Source organism: Lampris incognitus, chromosome 14, assembly GCF_029633865.1.
Source record: "Lampris incognitus isolate fLamInc1 chromosome 14, fLamInc1.hap2, whole genome shotgun sequence".
Taxonomy (NCBI): Eukaryota; Metazoa; Chordata; class Actinopteri; order Lampriformes; family Lampridae; genus Lampris; species Lampris incognitus.
The window spans coordinates 30897911-30910018 of record NC_079224.1 but is presented as its reverse complement, the minus strand read 5'-3'; positions in this window follow the sequence as shown (position 1 = coordinate 30910018).

Sequence of the window (12108 nt, the reverse complement as noted above, 5' to 3'; positions counted from 1 at the left end):
TTGGACATTGCTGTGGGTGTTACTGAGGTCGAAAGTAGAATATGAATTAGAGGAAGGGGTGGGGGCCCCTCCCCGCTGGTGGGCTTCATGTGTTGTGTGGCTTGGTGTCGGTGTTAATGTTAATGGATGAGGGTGTTGAGAGATGGGGAGGCATGGTAACCGACATGTATCAAAGGATGAGACACCTTACAGTCTGTTATATTTCATTCAATGTATCATTACATCTGTATCTGACCCAACGCCTGTATCTGACTTTGTAATGCAACAGCAGCATCACACAGCTAGTGTCTTAAGAAGCAAAAAAAAGCTTTGTTTATCTCTGATGCTTTTGTTGTATATGAAATAGAGAACACATTATCGCATTAATGCACATTCAAACCAAAGGACTGTAAGAAAAACTGGAAGCCACAGCCAACAATGCCACTCATTTAAGTCTGATAAAGGATCAGCAGCAGATACTTTGAATCACTGATACAGGGCAAATGTTGCACCTGCAGATGGATTATGAGTAAAAAGAAATCAGGAGAATGGGATGAGATTATGTTTGTTTCATCGCAAACATCACCGCCAACCGATGATGCTTAATTTATGCTCTCAGATTATAAACGACCTCTGAGTATATGTCGACATTTTTACAGTGTCATAGTCTGTGGAAATAACTCAGTGGATTAGCTCGTGGGAAAATAAAACTCATATTAATCTATTCACGTTGGGTGATCTTGTTACTAAAGAAAAAAACTACTTTCACACGTGTTTTATAGACTGTAAGCGGAAAGAAAATTTCATTGAGACTGACATTCAAACAGAATTGTTAAACACCTGCTTTCAAAAACTCTCTTCATAAGACGATGTTAATGTTTATGTGCTCTAATATCAAAACGTAAGACTAATTTTTCCAATAATCATTCCCAGGTTTCTCTCATGGTATAAGTCATGGCTTCATTCGGTAACACTGGGAATTATGATTTACAATTCTGGTTTCAACAAATAATATATCCAATTTTTTTTTTGGCAACAGAAACCCAGTTGGCCCCAAGTAACAAATCTATTCATTCTAGTCAAATCTAGTCATTATGGGGCATCAGGGTGGCATGGCAGTCTATTCCGTTGCCTACCAACATGATGATCGTCAGATCGAATCCCCGTGTTACCTCCAGCTTGGTCAGGCGTCCCTACAGGCACAATTGACCGTGTCTGCAGGTGGGAAGCAGGATGTGGGTATGTGTCCTGGTCGCTGCACTAGTGCCTCCTCTGGTCGGTTGGGGCACCTGTTCAGGGGGGAGGGGGAACTGTGGGGAATAGCATGAGCCTCCCTCGCGCTATGTCCCCCTGGCGAAACTCCTCACTGTCAGGTGAAAAGATGCAGCTGGCGACTCCACATGTATCAGAGGAGGCATGCGGTAGTCTGCAGCCCTTCCCAGATCGGCAGAGGGGGTGGAGCAGCAACCGGGACAGTTCAGAAGAGTGGGGTAATAGGCCAGATACAATTGGGAAGAAAAAGGGGGAAATAATAATAATTTTTTAAAAAAATAATCTAGTCATTATTTAGGATGAATTTAAATTCATTTTTTTGCAAACTAATTTTAATATTATGAAATTATGACATGAATTTGACCGGCAGTCAATGAGAAGAGTTCATTTTTAGCTTTAACATTATCATGCCATGGCGACTATTTTCATTTTGGTACTTCTCCTCTGGCTTAAACGACCAATACAAAAGCGAGTCTGTCCCTCGTCTTTCCCATATGGACAAATTTACCCTCAAACACAAATAAGTGGTTTGTTTGGGAACAAAAGAACTTGCGCTGCATCGTTTCGGGCCGTCTGACACAACTGGACACCCACTTTTTTCGTATCTTGTTTTGCCTTCCTCCCAGCAAATACAAAGCTCATTGTTCTTGTGTAACCATTTGCCTTACACCCTTCCATGTTCCCCTGCAAGCCTGATTCTGTTGTGCAGAGTTCAGATGGTCCAACACAACTCAAACATTCACCACAAGAACAGACATATGCTATCAGATGATGAGAGCAATCACGTTGTCCTGTCGTGTCATGCCGTGTTTTCTTCTGGCTGGAAAGTAAGAATCTAAGATACAGACCTCTCGTTTTTGGGTGTTTCCGTTCTTGTCCTGCCTATTAACAAGTCTCCCTTGTCTCCTCGATTGTCTCCTACTAATGACCTTTGTATTAAGTACTGATAGTCAAAGAAATAATAATAGGATCTGTGCCTTGACCTTTCTCTTCTGCTATCCTTCTGATAAACAAAGGCAACAGACAGAAAAGAGAGAAAGATGTCACTGGAAACACCGCCTTTGGCCTCACTGTCTCTTTACCATCTCTCTCTCCTCTCCGGGTAAAAATTTCCATTAACATCAGGGTCAACCTAAGCTGAAGACACTGAAGAGGTTCCAAGTGTGATGCATCCACTTTACTTGTGCTTCAGTAATTCTTGGAGACAGATAGGAATGGTATCTAACTAGATCATAAGCTATACTATAGAGACGCCCCAAGACCGACACTGTTATCAGATATCAAGCTGATACTGGTCTCAAATACAGTATCAGCAATGGAGATTTTACCTAAGACTTAAGTCCAATAAAAAACTCATGAGTAACAGGTCATCAATAAAAGCAAAATGACTTGAGTTACTGCATTTTTGACAAATGGAAGCCTGTATTCCATGACCCATTGAAACCAAAGGAGCCAGTTGAAGTGGTTTGGGCATCTGATTAGGATGCCACCTGAGCGCCTTTCTTTGGAGGTTTATTGGGCATGGCCAACTGGGAGGAGACCCCGGGGTAGACCCAGAACGCGCTGGAGGGACTACGTGTCCAATCTGGCTTGGGAACGCTTTGGGATCCTCCAGGAGGAGCTGGGGGGCCTTGCTGGGGAGAGGGACGTCTGGAGTGCCCTACTTAGCTTGCTGCCACCACAATCCGACCCCGGAGAAGCAGCTGAAGATGAATGAATGAATAAAACCAAATTACTGGTCTAAGTATGAAATGCTCAGCAAAAGTACTGGATCAGATTTGTACTTGGTATTACATGATACTTAAAGGCCCAATCTGCAATCGATGTACACAGCGGCTGTCCGCCCCACTTCTGCCATTGTTTTAGCAAGACTTGGTGAACACTGTTCACTTTATTACTTGTGAATGAGAAAAGGTTTTCAGTTGTCTCCATTTCCCAAACAAATTCACAATGTTGAGTCGTGTTGTCGCAGTATTGCACATAACCATGCCAGTACAGACCGTCTCTTTAAAGATTCATATGGGGAATCAGCATCGGCAGCGAAAAAGTGATATCAATGCATCCCTACTATACTACTACAGTATACAATATTATACATTATACATGTATATCACGTATATCAGATGGACCAGTGTCACAGTTTACACACACCGAGCAGTTGATTTTCAGTGGCTTTATTTCAGAGAAAAGATGAGCTCAAAACACGCGTCAATACATCACAACCCTTGAATTTCTCATTACTGCAATAATCATTTTAATCGTAGTCATGATGTTCTCTACAGAGCGAACAGGACATTTATTCACTCCAATATGCACTGTCTGAATGTTAAATAGCGTGAAGACAGTATTGAACTGTAATAAACTCAGTTCTGCACTGGAACTGAGTTTATTCTGAAGCTGTAAAACAGACTACAGAAAATAAACAGGGCTGTGCATCACATCCTGCAAAGCCTAATGTCAAACTCTACAAGAATATTAAGCGAATATACCAAACTTTAGCTGCTGATTGTATCCCCCCCCCCCCCCTTTTTCTCCCCAAATGTACTTGGCCAATTACCCCACTCTTCCGAGCCATCCCGCTCACTGCTCCACCCCATCTGTCCATCCGGGGAGGGCTGCAGACTACCACGTCTCCTCCGATACATGTGGAGTTGCCAGCCGCTTCTTTTCACCTGACAGTGAGTAGTTTCGCCAGGGGGACATAGCACGTGGGAGGATCACGCTACTCCCCCAAGTTCCCCCTCCCCCCTGAACAGGCACCCCGACCGACCAGAGGAAGCGCTAGTGCAGCCACCAGGACACATACCCACATCTGGCTTCCAACCCACAGACACAGCCAATTGTGTCTGTAGGGACACCTGACCAAGCCGGAGGTAACACCGGGATTCGATCTGGCGATTTCCGTGTTGGTAGGCAACGGAATAGACCGCTACGCTACCCGAACGCCCTTGCTGATTGTGTTTTAAGGCAGCCCATCCACACTACGTGACATAATAAAGAAAATGTGATGTAATTCCAATTTTATAAGTATTTACAATCTACTTTAATCCTATTATTCTCATGAAGGGCACAAATGTCCTCAAGGAAACAGCTCACTTTTAGCAGCTGTGGTTCTGCTTTCTGGGATCTTATCAAGAAAAGACTTGTTTCTAAGATTAGGGTAAGAATCAGAGTTGGTTTTGGGTTGGACTCACATTGTTTACCTTCAGGATAGGGAATGAAAACAAAGCCTCTCAAGATTTAAATACATGATTTCTGTGCGAGTGTCTTTCTGCGCGTTGTGTCGTTTTATTTATGGACATTGTGTGTGTGTGTGTGTGTGTGTGTGTGTGTGTGTGTGTGTGTGTGTGTGTGTGTGTGTGTGTGTGTGTGTGTGTGTGTGTGTGTGAGTGCGTGAGTGTTTTACCTGCAGGGCATCTAGATGGTGGACATTTATTGTTCCAGACAGATGACTGTTTTCATCACTGAGGTCAACAATGGGAGCATTACAGATCATTTCTATTTCCAAACCTGGCAGAAAATGACTGTCCGGGATAACATTGAATACCTCGGTCGGCAAACGTTAGAAATAAGTAAACATATAGGCTGTTGTCAGAGAAGACTTTTGCCGGTCACAGCTGAATAATTAGCACCACTATTTACTCTTACATTGCTACCTGACTTTTCTTTCACGCAGCGCTCTTTAGTTTATTGGATGCACGTCCCTACACTACCATCAGCCTTCCTGGTGTTGTGTTGTTAAAATGGAGATGCCAAGTTTTTCTGCTGTTCCCTTTTAATGTGTCATAAATGGTAGTGGCTTGATCCTCGTACAAACTCCTCTTTCCTCTCCCTTTCTGTTTAGCTTATTCCCCCATCCATCCTCCAAATAAACAAGACAGCATTGTTCTGGGACTGCACAGCACGCACGCACGCACGCACGCACGCACGCACGCACGCACGCACACACGCACACACACACACACACACACACACACACACACACAGTGTAGCTAGTATGAGGGCATACAGTAGAGTAATTGTATGTGGGCCATTGTTTTAGAGGAGGGCACACTTAGTACGTTGGAGGCCTCTCAGTGTGTGTTTCTACCGCTCTACCTGTATCTGTTCCCTTCTTTCTCTGGTAGTATATCACTTACAACGACCTTGTCTTTCTATCTCTGTGTTTATGACTGTGTCTTCATGATTCTTGGACTGCCCTTTATCCCTCTGTTTCCCTCACACATGCATACCTCCCTGTGTAAACTCATACACACACGAAACTGTCCTGCAATTGCACAAGTTCAACTTGAGTTTGTTTTTGCTTCACTGATATATTTCTTAGTTTAAGCTTCATATAATTACGATACCATACCCCAAACACACCAAGAAAACACACATGCGTGCTTGGCCACTGCACACGATCCCACCTACAAGCGCACACAGTGAGTGTACACAGTCTGTTTTTCCAGTCACACACAGCTTTCTCCAATTCTTTCGTGTACACACATACACAATGCAACACCCTAAATGACACACACACGCACATGCCAACTGTCCTGAGGAGGCTGCGTGACAAGACTCATCTCAATTCAACAAACGGCCGAAGACCACTGCACAGAGAGGATTTCAGACAGTGCAAAAAATATGGGAGGGCATGTACATGAGAGAGAGATAGACAGACAGACAGACATACAGAACAGTATTGCAACGTGTCAAAGTAGGACGAGCGAGGCCATGTGTACGAGGTCAAAGTATATCAGCTGGAGCACATCGTGAGAGAAAAGCGCACGGTTTCTTCTTTCATGCTGTTTCTCCTTCAGACTTTCTGTCTGTTAGCATGTCTGCGGAATAGCACTGCTGAAGTCTGCAGAATGACATCCTGCAAAGCTCCTTCTCACACTGACATTATTCATGATAACAGGGTTTTTTCTGGCTCAAAATAACGCTTAGATGGTAACTTTGCATGACAGTGACTGCGGTCGGTCTGACTTTACTGCCACTATCAACTCAATGTGTCGGCTAACTTAACTTACATTATCCAAATAACATTTATAAGTTAAGGTCTTCAAGAGACCACTACATTGTATTGAGATGTATTCAAAAAATGAAATGCATGACAAACATTAAAAATTGGAAAATTTTAAATATATTTTTATATATTTTAAATATATTTTATAATTTAAATATTTATTGCAGTGCCACTGAAATAACATTGTTCTTCCTCTTGGCTGCTGTCGTTAGGGGTCGCCACAGCGGATCATCCATTTCCATCGCTTCCTGTCCTCTGCATCTTCCTCTGTCACATCAGCCACCTGCATGTCCTCCCTCATCACATCCATAAATCTCCTCTTTGGCCTTCTCCTTTTCCTCTTGCCTGTCAGCTACATATTCAGCATCCTTCTCCCAATATACCCAGCATCTCTCCTCCACACATGTCCAAGCCATCTCGATCTTGCTTCTCTCGCTTTGTCTCCAAACCGTTCAACCTGAGAGGTCACTCTCACTTACTTGTCCCTAATCCTGTCCTTCTTCGTCACTCCCAATGAAAATCTTAGCATCTTCAACTCTGCCACCTCCAGCTCCACCTGCTGTCTTTTCATCAGTGCCACCATCTCCAAATCATACAACATAGCTGGTCTCACTACCATCTTGTAAACCTTCCCTTTAACTCTTGCTGGTGCCCTTCTGTCGCAAATCACTCCTGACACTCTTCTCCACCCACTCCACCCTGCCTGCACTCTCTTCTTCATCTCTCCTCCGCAGTCCTCGTTACTTTGAACAGTTGACCCCAAGTATTGAAACTCATCCACCTTTGCCACCTCTACTTCTGGCATCCTAACCATTCCACTGTCCTCCTTCTTGTTCATACATATGTAGTCTGTCTTGTTGCTACTGACTTTACTTTCATTCCTCTTCTCTCCAGTACATTCCTCCACCTCTCCAGGCTCTCCTCAACCTGCTCCCTACTCTCACTATAGATCACAATGTCATCCGCAAACATCATAATCCACAGAGACTCCTGTCTGATCTCGTCCGTCAACCTGTCCATCACCATTGCAAACAAGAAAGGGCTCAGATCCTTGATGTAATCCCACCTCCACCTCGAACCCATCCATCATTCCAACCGCACACCTCACCACTGTCACACTGCCCTCATACATATCCTGCACCACTCTTACATACTTCTCTGCCCCTCCCGACTTCCTCATACAAAGCCACACCTCCTCTCTTGGCACCCTGTCATATGCTTTCTCTAAATCCACAAAGACACAGTGTAACTCCTTCTGACCTTCTCTATACTTCTCCATCAGTATTCTCAAAGCAAACATCACATCTGTAGTGCTCTTTCCTCACATGAAACCATACTGCTGCTCGCTAATCATCACCTCCCCCTTTAACCTAGCTTCCACTACTCTTTCCCATATCTTCTTGCTGTGACTGATCAACTTTATACCTCTGTAGTTACTATTACTACAGTTCTGCACATCACCCTTATGCTTGAAAATCAGTACCAGTATACTTCTTCTCCACTCCTCAGGTATCCTCTCACTTTCCAAGATTGTGTTAAACAGTCTAGTTTAAAACTCCCCTGCCATCTCTCCTAAACATCTCCATGCCTCCATAGTTAAGTCATCTGGACCAACCGCCTATCCACTCTTCATCCACTTCATAGCTGCCCTCACTTCCTCCTTGCTAATCCACTGCTCTTCCTGATTCACTGTCATAGAAATAACAAAGTGCCATAATTAAAAAAAATACAAAGTGCCTTTAAAAAGGAAAATAAATATTTGTACTTGTGACTATGTTAAATTTATTCTGATCACAGCAGATATCACATCCAGTGACTGAGCATTTGACCCTACTAACTGTGTTTGCCCTGTAAAACATTTAAACAAGGCCCCTGTGAGGGGGGGGGGGCAAAAAATTGCATGAATCTCCCTTCAAAAATGTTTTAACCTATCTGATGCCCCATAAGGGGCTCCGTAGAAATTAAGACAAATGTGAAAAATAAATAAAGGTAGAACGAGTAGGATTTTCCTAAAAATCAATGTATAGACTCATGCAAAAAAAAAAAAAATCCTCTCAATCATCACTTATGACCCACTAGATGTGTGTGGTGGTGTCTGTATCTGCAGAGACCCCGTTCTCTGCCTGTATTTTTTCATTTTCTGCATACGGGGTGTTTCTGGGTATTAACCTTTGGGCAGCGGGACTCTAAAAAGGTAGCGACCAGTCACCTGATTGAGATCGTAAGCACGCATCCAAGGGGAAGCTACGACAATGGCGGACACAGCGCCAAAAAGACACAAATATAGTGTTACGAAATGCCAAGTGGACAAAGCTCATCACAAACGACAGCGAATCTTTCACCCGCTGGTGGGGTGAAAGGATGGGGATGAAGAGTGATGCTGAGTTGGGTGGTTCAGTGGCGTGTCCTTCTGGTGTCGTTGGGCCGGGGAAGAGGGGCCAACTTTGAATGTTGTGTTTACAAACCAGAACCGACAAATCCTAGTCATTCTACCTTTAATGTTCGGCCCAAACGTCTGTCTCTCACTTTTGTATGATCGCCCTGTTCGCCCGCTTATGCCGTTGACACCGTCTGATTCTTCCTTTCTGGCTCTGAGAGGTAGCGCTACTAACTTCTTTGTCTTCCACGGCTATTTCATAATAGTGTACAATAGTCTAGTGGCACATGCTGGTAGGATAATCGAATTGCAGCAATAAATGTATGGACAATTTTTACATGGGAGTTTTTCCTTTTTTTCATTCGCAATTTCTCCTAGAAGGCTTAGGTGCGGTGGAAAAAAGCTTTAGGCGGGTCGCCTAAGTCTTTCAATGCAGGAAAAACCCTGGTTAGATTTGCTGAGGTCCTTTATTTGGATGAATCCCGCCATCTTAGCGCGTGAGGGTGGCAACCGTTTTATATTTTATCTCCCTTACTTGGGGGAACTAGGTTTATGTACTTGCTCTGTTGTTCCCTGTCAGTTTCTTTATTTGATGCAATGGAAGAATGATAATACAAAACCACTGCAACAAGCATTAGTAGATTGACCAAGAAGGAAAGAGTTCAGACCAAGCATGACCCAAATAGAGCATAGCCTATAACCATAATATAGATTGGTTGTTTTTTTATCGACTACTCCATAACAGTAACTTAAACATAATTGAAAGTACTTAATAAAGTCTTTGATGCAGATGTCTTCCATCAATATACCAAAATATTGTATTTTTCTGTGTGTAGTGGTGAAGTGTATTGATATCATTTAGAAGCACTTTTGTTACAACATAACTAATGGCCAGTAGCCAGTAAAAGGATTTCTGTGTGCGTGTGTGTGTGGGTGTATGCCTTTCTGTGTGGTAGTTGTATGATGAAGGTTAAAGTGTCATGCAGCGGTACAGCTGCTGCATTTTGAGGGATTAAAACTATCACCGTACCCACAATCCTTTGCTCCTTGTTCTGCCTCTCTCCTCTCTATCATCTATCTCTCTTCCTCTTCCTCTATCACTCACTCAATCCCACCGTCTGCTATGTAATCATCTTGTGTACCATAACAGTGAATGACCACCACCGTTTACACATACACACACACACACACACACACACACACACACACACAAAGAAGAGCTTGGCAGGAAATCAAAGGCTTTACAGTACCAATAAAAGAAAATAGATTTTAGAGCCAAAGGCATGGTGTGTGTGTGTGTGTGTGCGTGTGTGTGTGTTTGTAAATAAAAGCTATCATCCAAATTAAGTCCAGTCCTTTTCATATCATTATGCAGTGATGCATTTTTCTCTATTACAGAGAGCTTGTAGCTAAGTAGTGATAACACTCCACAACGCCACTGCAAAGAAAAAGAAAGGGTCATTAACAAAAAAAACCTAAACATAATATAGCCAGCCCTATGTCTTCAATGAGGCAAAGTTTTAGCAGAATTTACATTCATGTTATTATAGTAATCTGCACCAAATTATCCAAATTGGAAAAAACACAAAGAAATAATCTACCAAACACAAATGTCTTTACTTTTTGTGCTAAGTATATATATTTCTATTTACACACAGTCTTTCTAACTTTAGACACCGACCGTAATCAATAAAAAGCCAGATGTTCACTGAAAAAAAGTAATAACCCATGTGGATATTAATAAGAAAAATAAAAAGCTCATGATTAACAGTAACTTAATTCAGTTCTTTACCAAGGTATTTCTTACTTTTTTCTTTTTTTACTACTTTATTAATACCCCTGGGGCAATTCTTCCTCTGTATTTAACCATCCTAGCTGTGTAGCTAGGAGCATGTCTTTTTGATGGTGGGGGAAACTGGAGCATCCGGAGAAAACCCACCGCAGACACAGGGAAAATATGCAAACTCCACACAGAGGACAACTTGGGATGACCCCCAAAGCTGGACAACCCCAGAGTTTGAACCCAGGACCTTGCTATGAGGTGACAGTGCTAACCACTGGGTCACCTTGCTGCCATACATTCATCAAAAACTAGTTTTACAGTCCTTATTCTTTAATTACTGGGAACTGAAATAACACATGAGCTAATGCCATTGCTCATATAGCGTATAGGGTTATCGCTAAGTTGTTGCTAGCAAAGGTTTTTGGAGGCAACAACGAAATTTGACATTGGCTTATGCAACTTGAGTGAATTTAGTCTGCAAGTTTGGGACCTAGGATAATAAACATGTCATTATCATGATAAAAATGTTGTCATGCACTGGGGACCCACAAGGCATAAGACTGTTAACTCATCTCAGGTCATGAGCCAGAATATATGAAATGGCTGCCAACACGATCACAAGCAGCAGCTTTTACTTTCCCATAAGATGTGAGGACCTTTGATCAGCTGTCATGGCTTTACAGCTGCCTTATGAGGAAGTCATAATGTTCAGTTATGATGTTCAGTGATAATGTTTAGTGATCAGTACCTTTTGAGCAGTATAAATATAGCTGTTTATTGTCTGACAGGGGTGGCATAGTACAGAGTTTGGGAAAATACGGTTGTGAAGGTCGCTGTTTTAAATCACAAAGTTGCTGGGAAAGGGAAAAAGATTTGCAACAATGATTTACATACAATTCCTCTACTGTATGCCCTCATACTAGCTACACTGTGTGTGTGTGTGTGTGTGTGTTTGCATATTCTACTATAAGAACAGCATTTAAATACTCAGAGGGTTCTCAAGATAATATCAAATGGAGTCAAAAGAAACCTTTTCACTATGTATCATTGTGATTCAAAGCCAGCTTTATAATAATATAATAATAATAAATCAATCTTATATAGCACTTTTCTAGTACTCAAAGTCACTTTATGACCAAACAATGAGTCAGTTCATCTAAGAAGTCAACTCAGGGCTGTAAAAAGTAGACTTTAGGTTGCAGTACAGTATTTTAGCCTGTAATAATGATACAGTAACAATGAGTGGTTGGTGACCAAAGAGGGACTACGGTTTACTGCGTTCCCTTGGCGTTTTATGGCAAAGGACTTGTTATGAGCTGTCAATGCAACAGAGTCAAAACCGAAATCTTCGGTTCATTTTTAAGCTGACCAAGCAAGCAGCTGTTCAACACCTTTAGAAAATAATAAAGGCATATTGCCAGTTGTGACATTTTCAATTCAGTATGAAATAAGGTGTAACTAGTGATGTAATTTTTTTTTTTTTTTGGAGAGCGCATTTTAGCCTTCAAGCTGTCCTCACTTACAAACTGGCTTATTCGTACATTGGAGAACAGTAAGAGGCTTACAGTGGCCAGCCCACTGTAAAGTTCATACACAGTTCAAGGGCCGAAAAAGGAGGGAGAGAAGATGAGTGGGCAAAAATCACACTGACAGAAATAATGTGTTTGTTCTTTGTCATTCAACAAA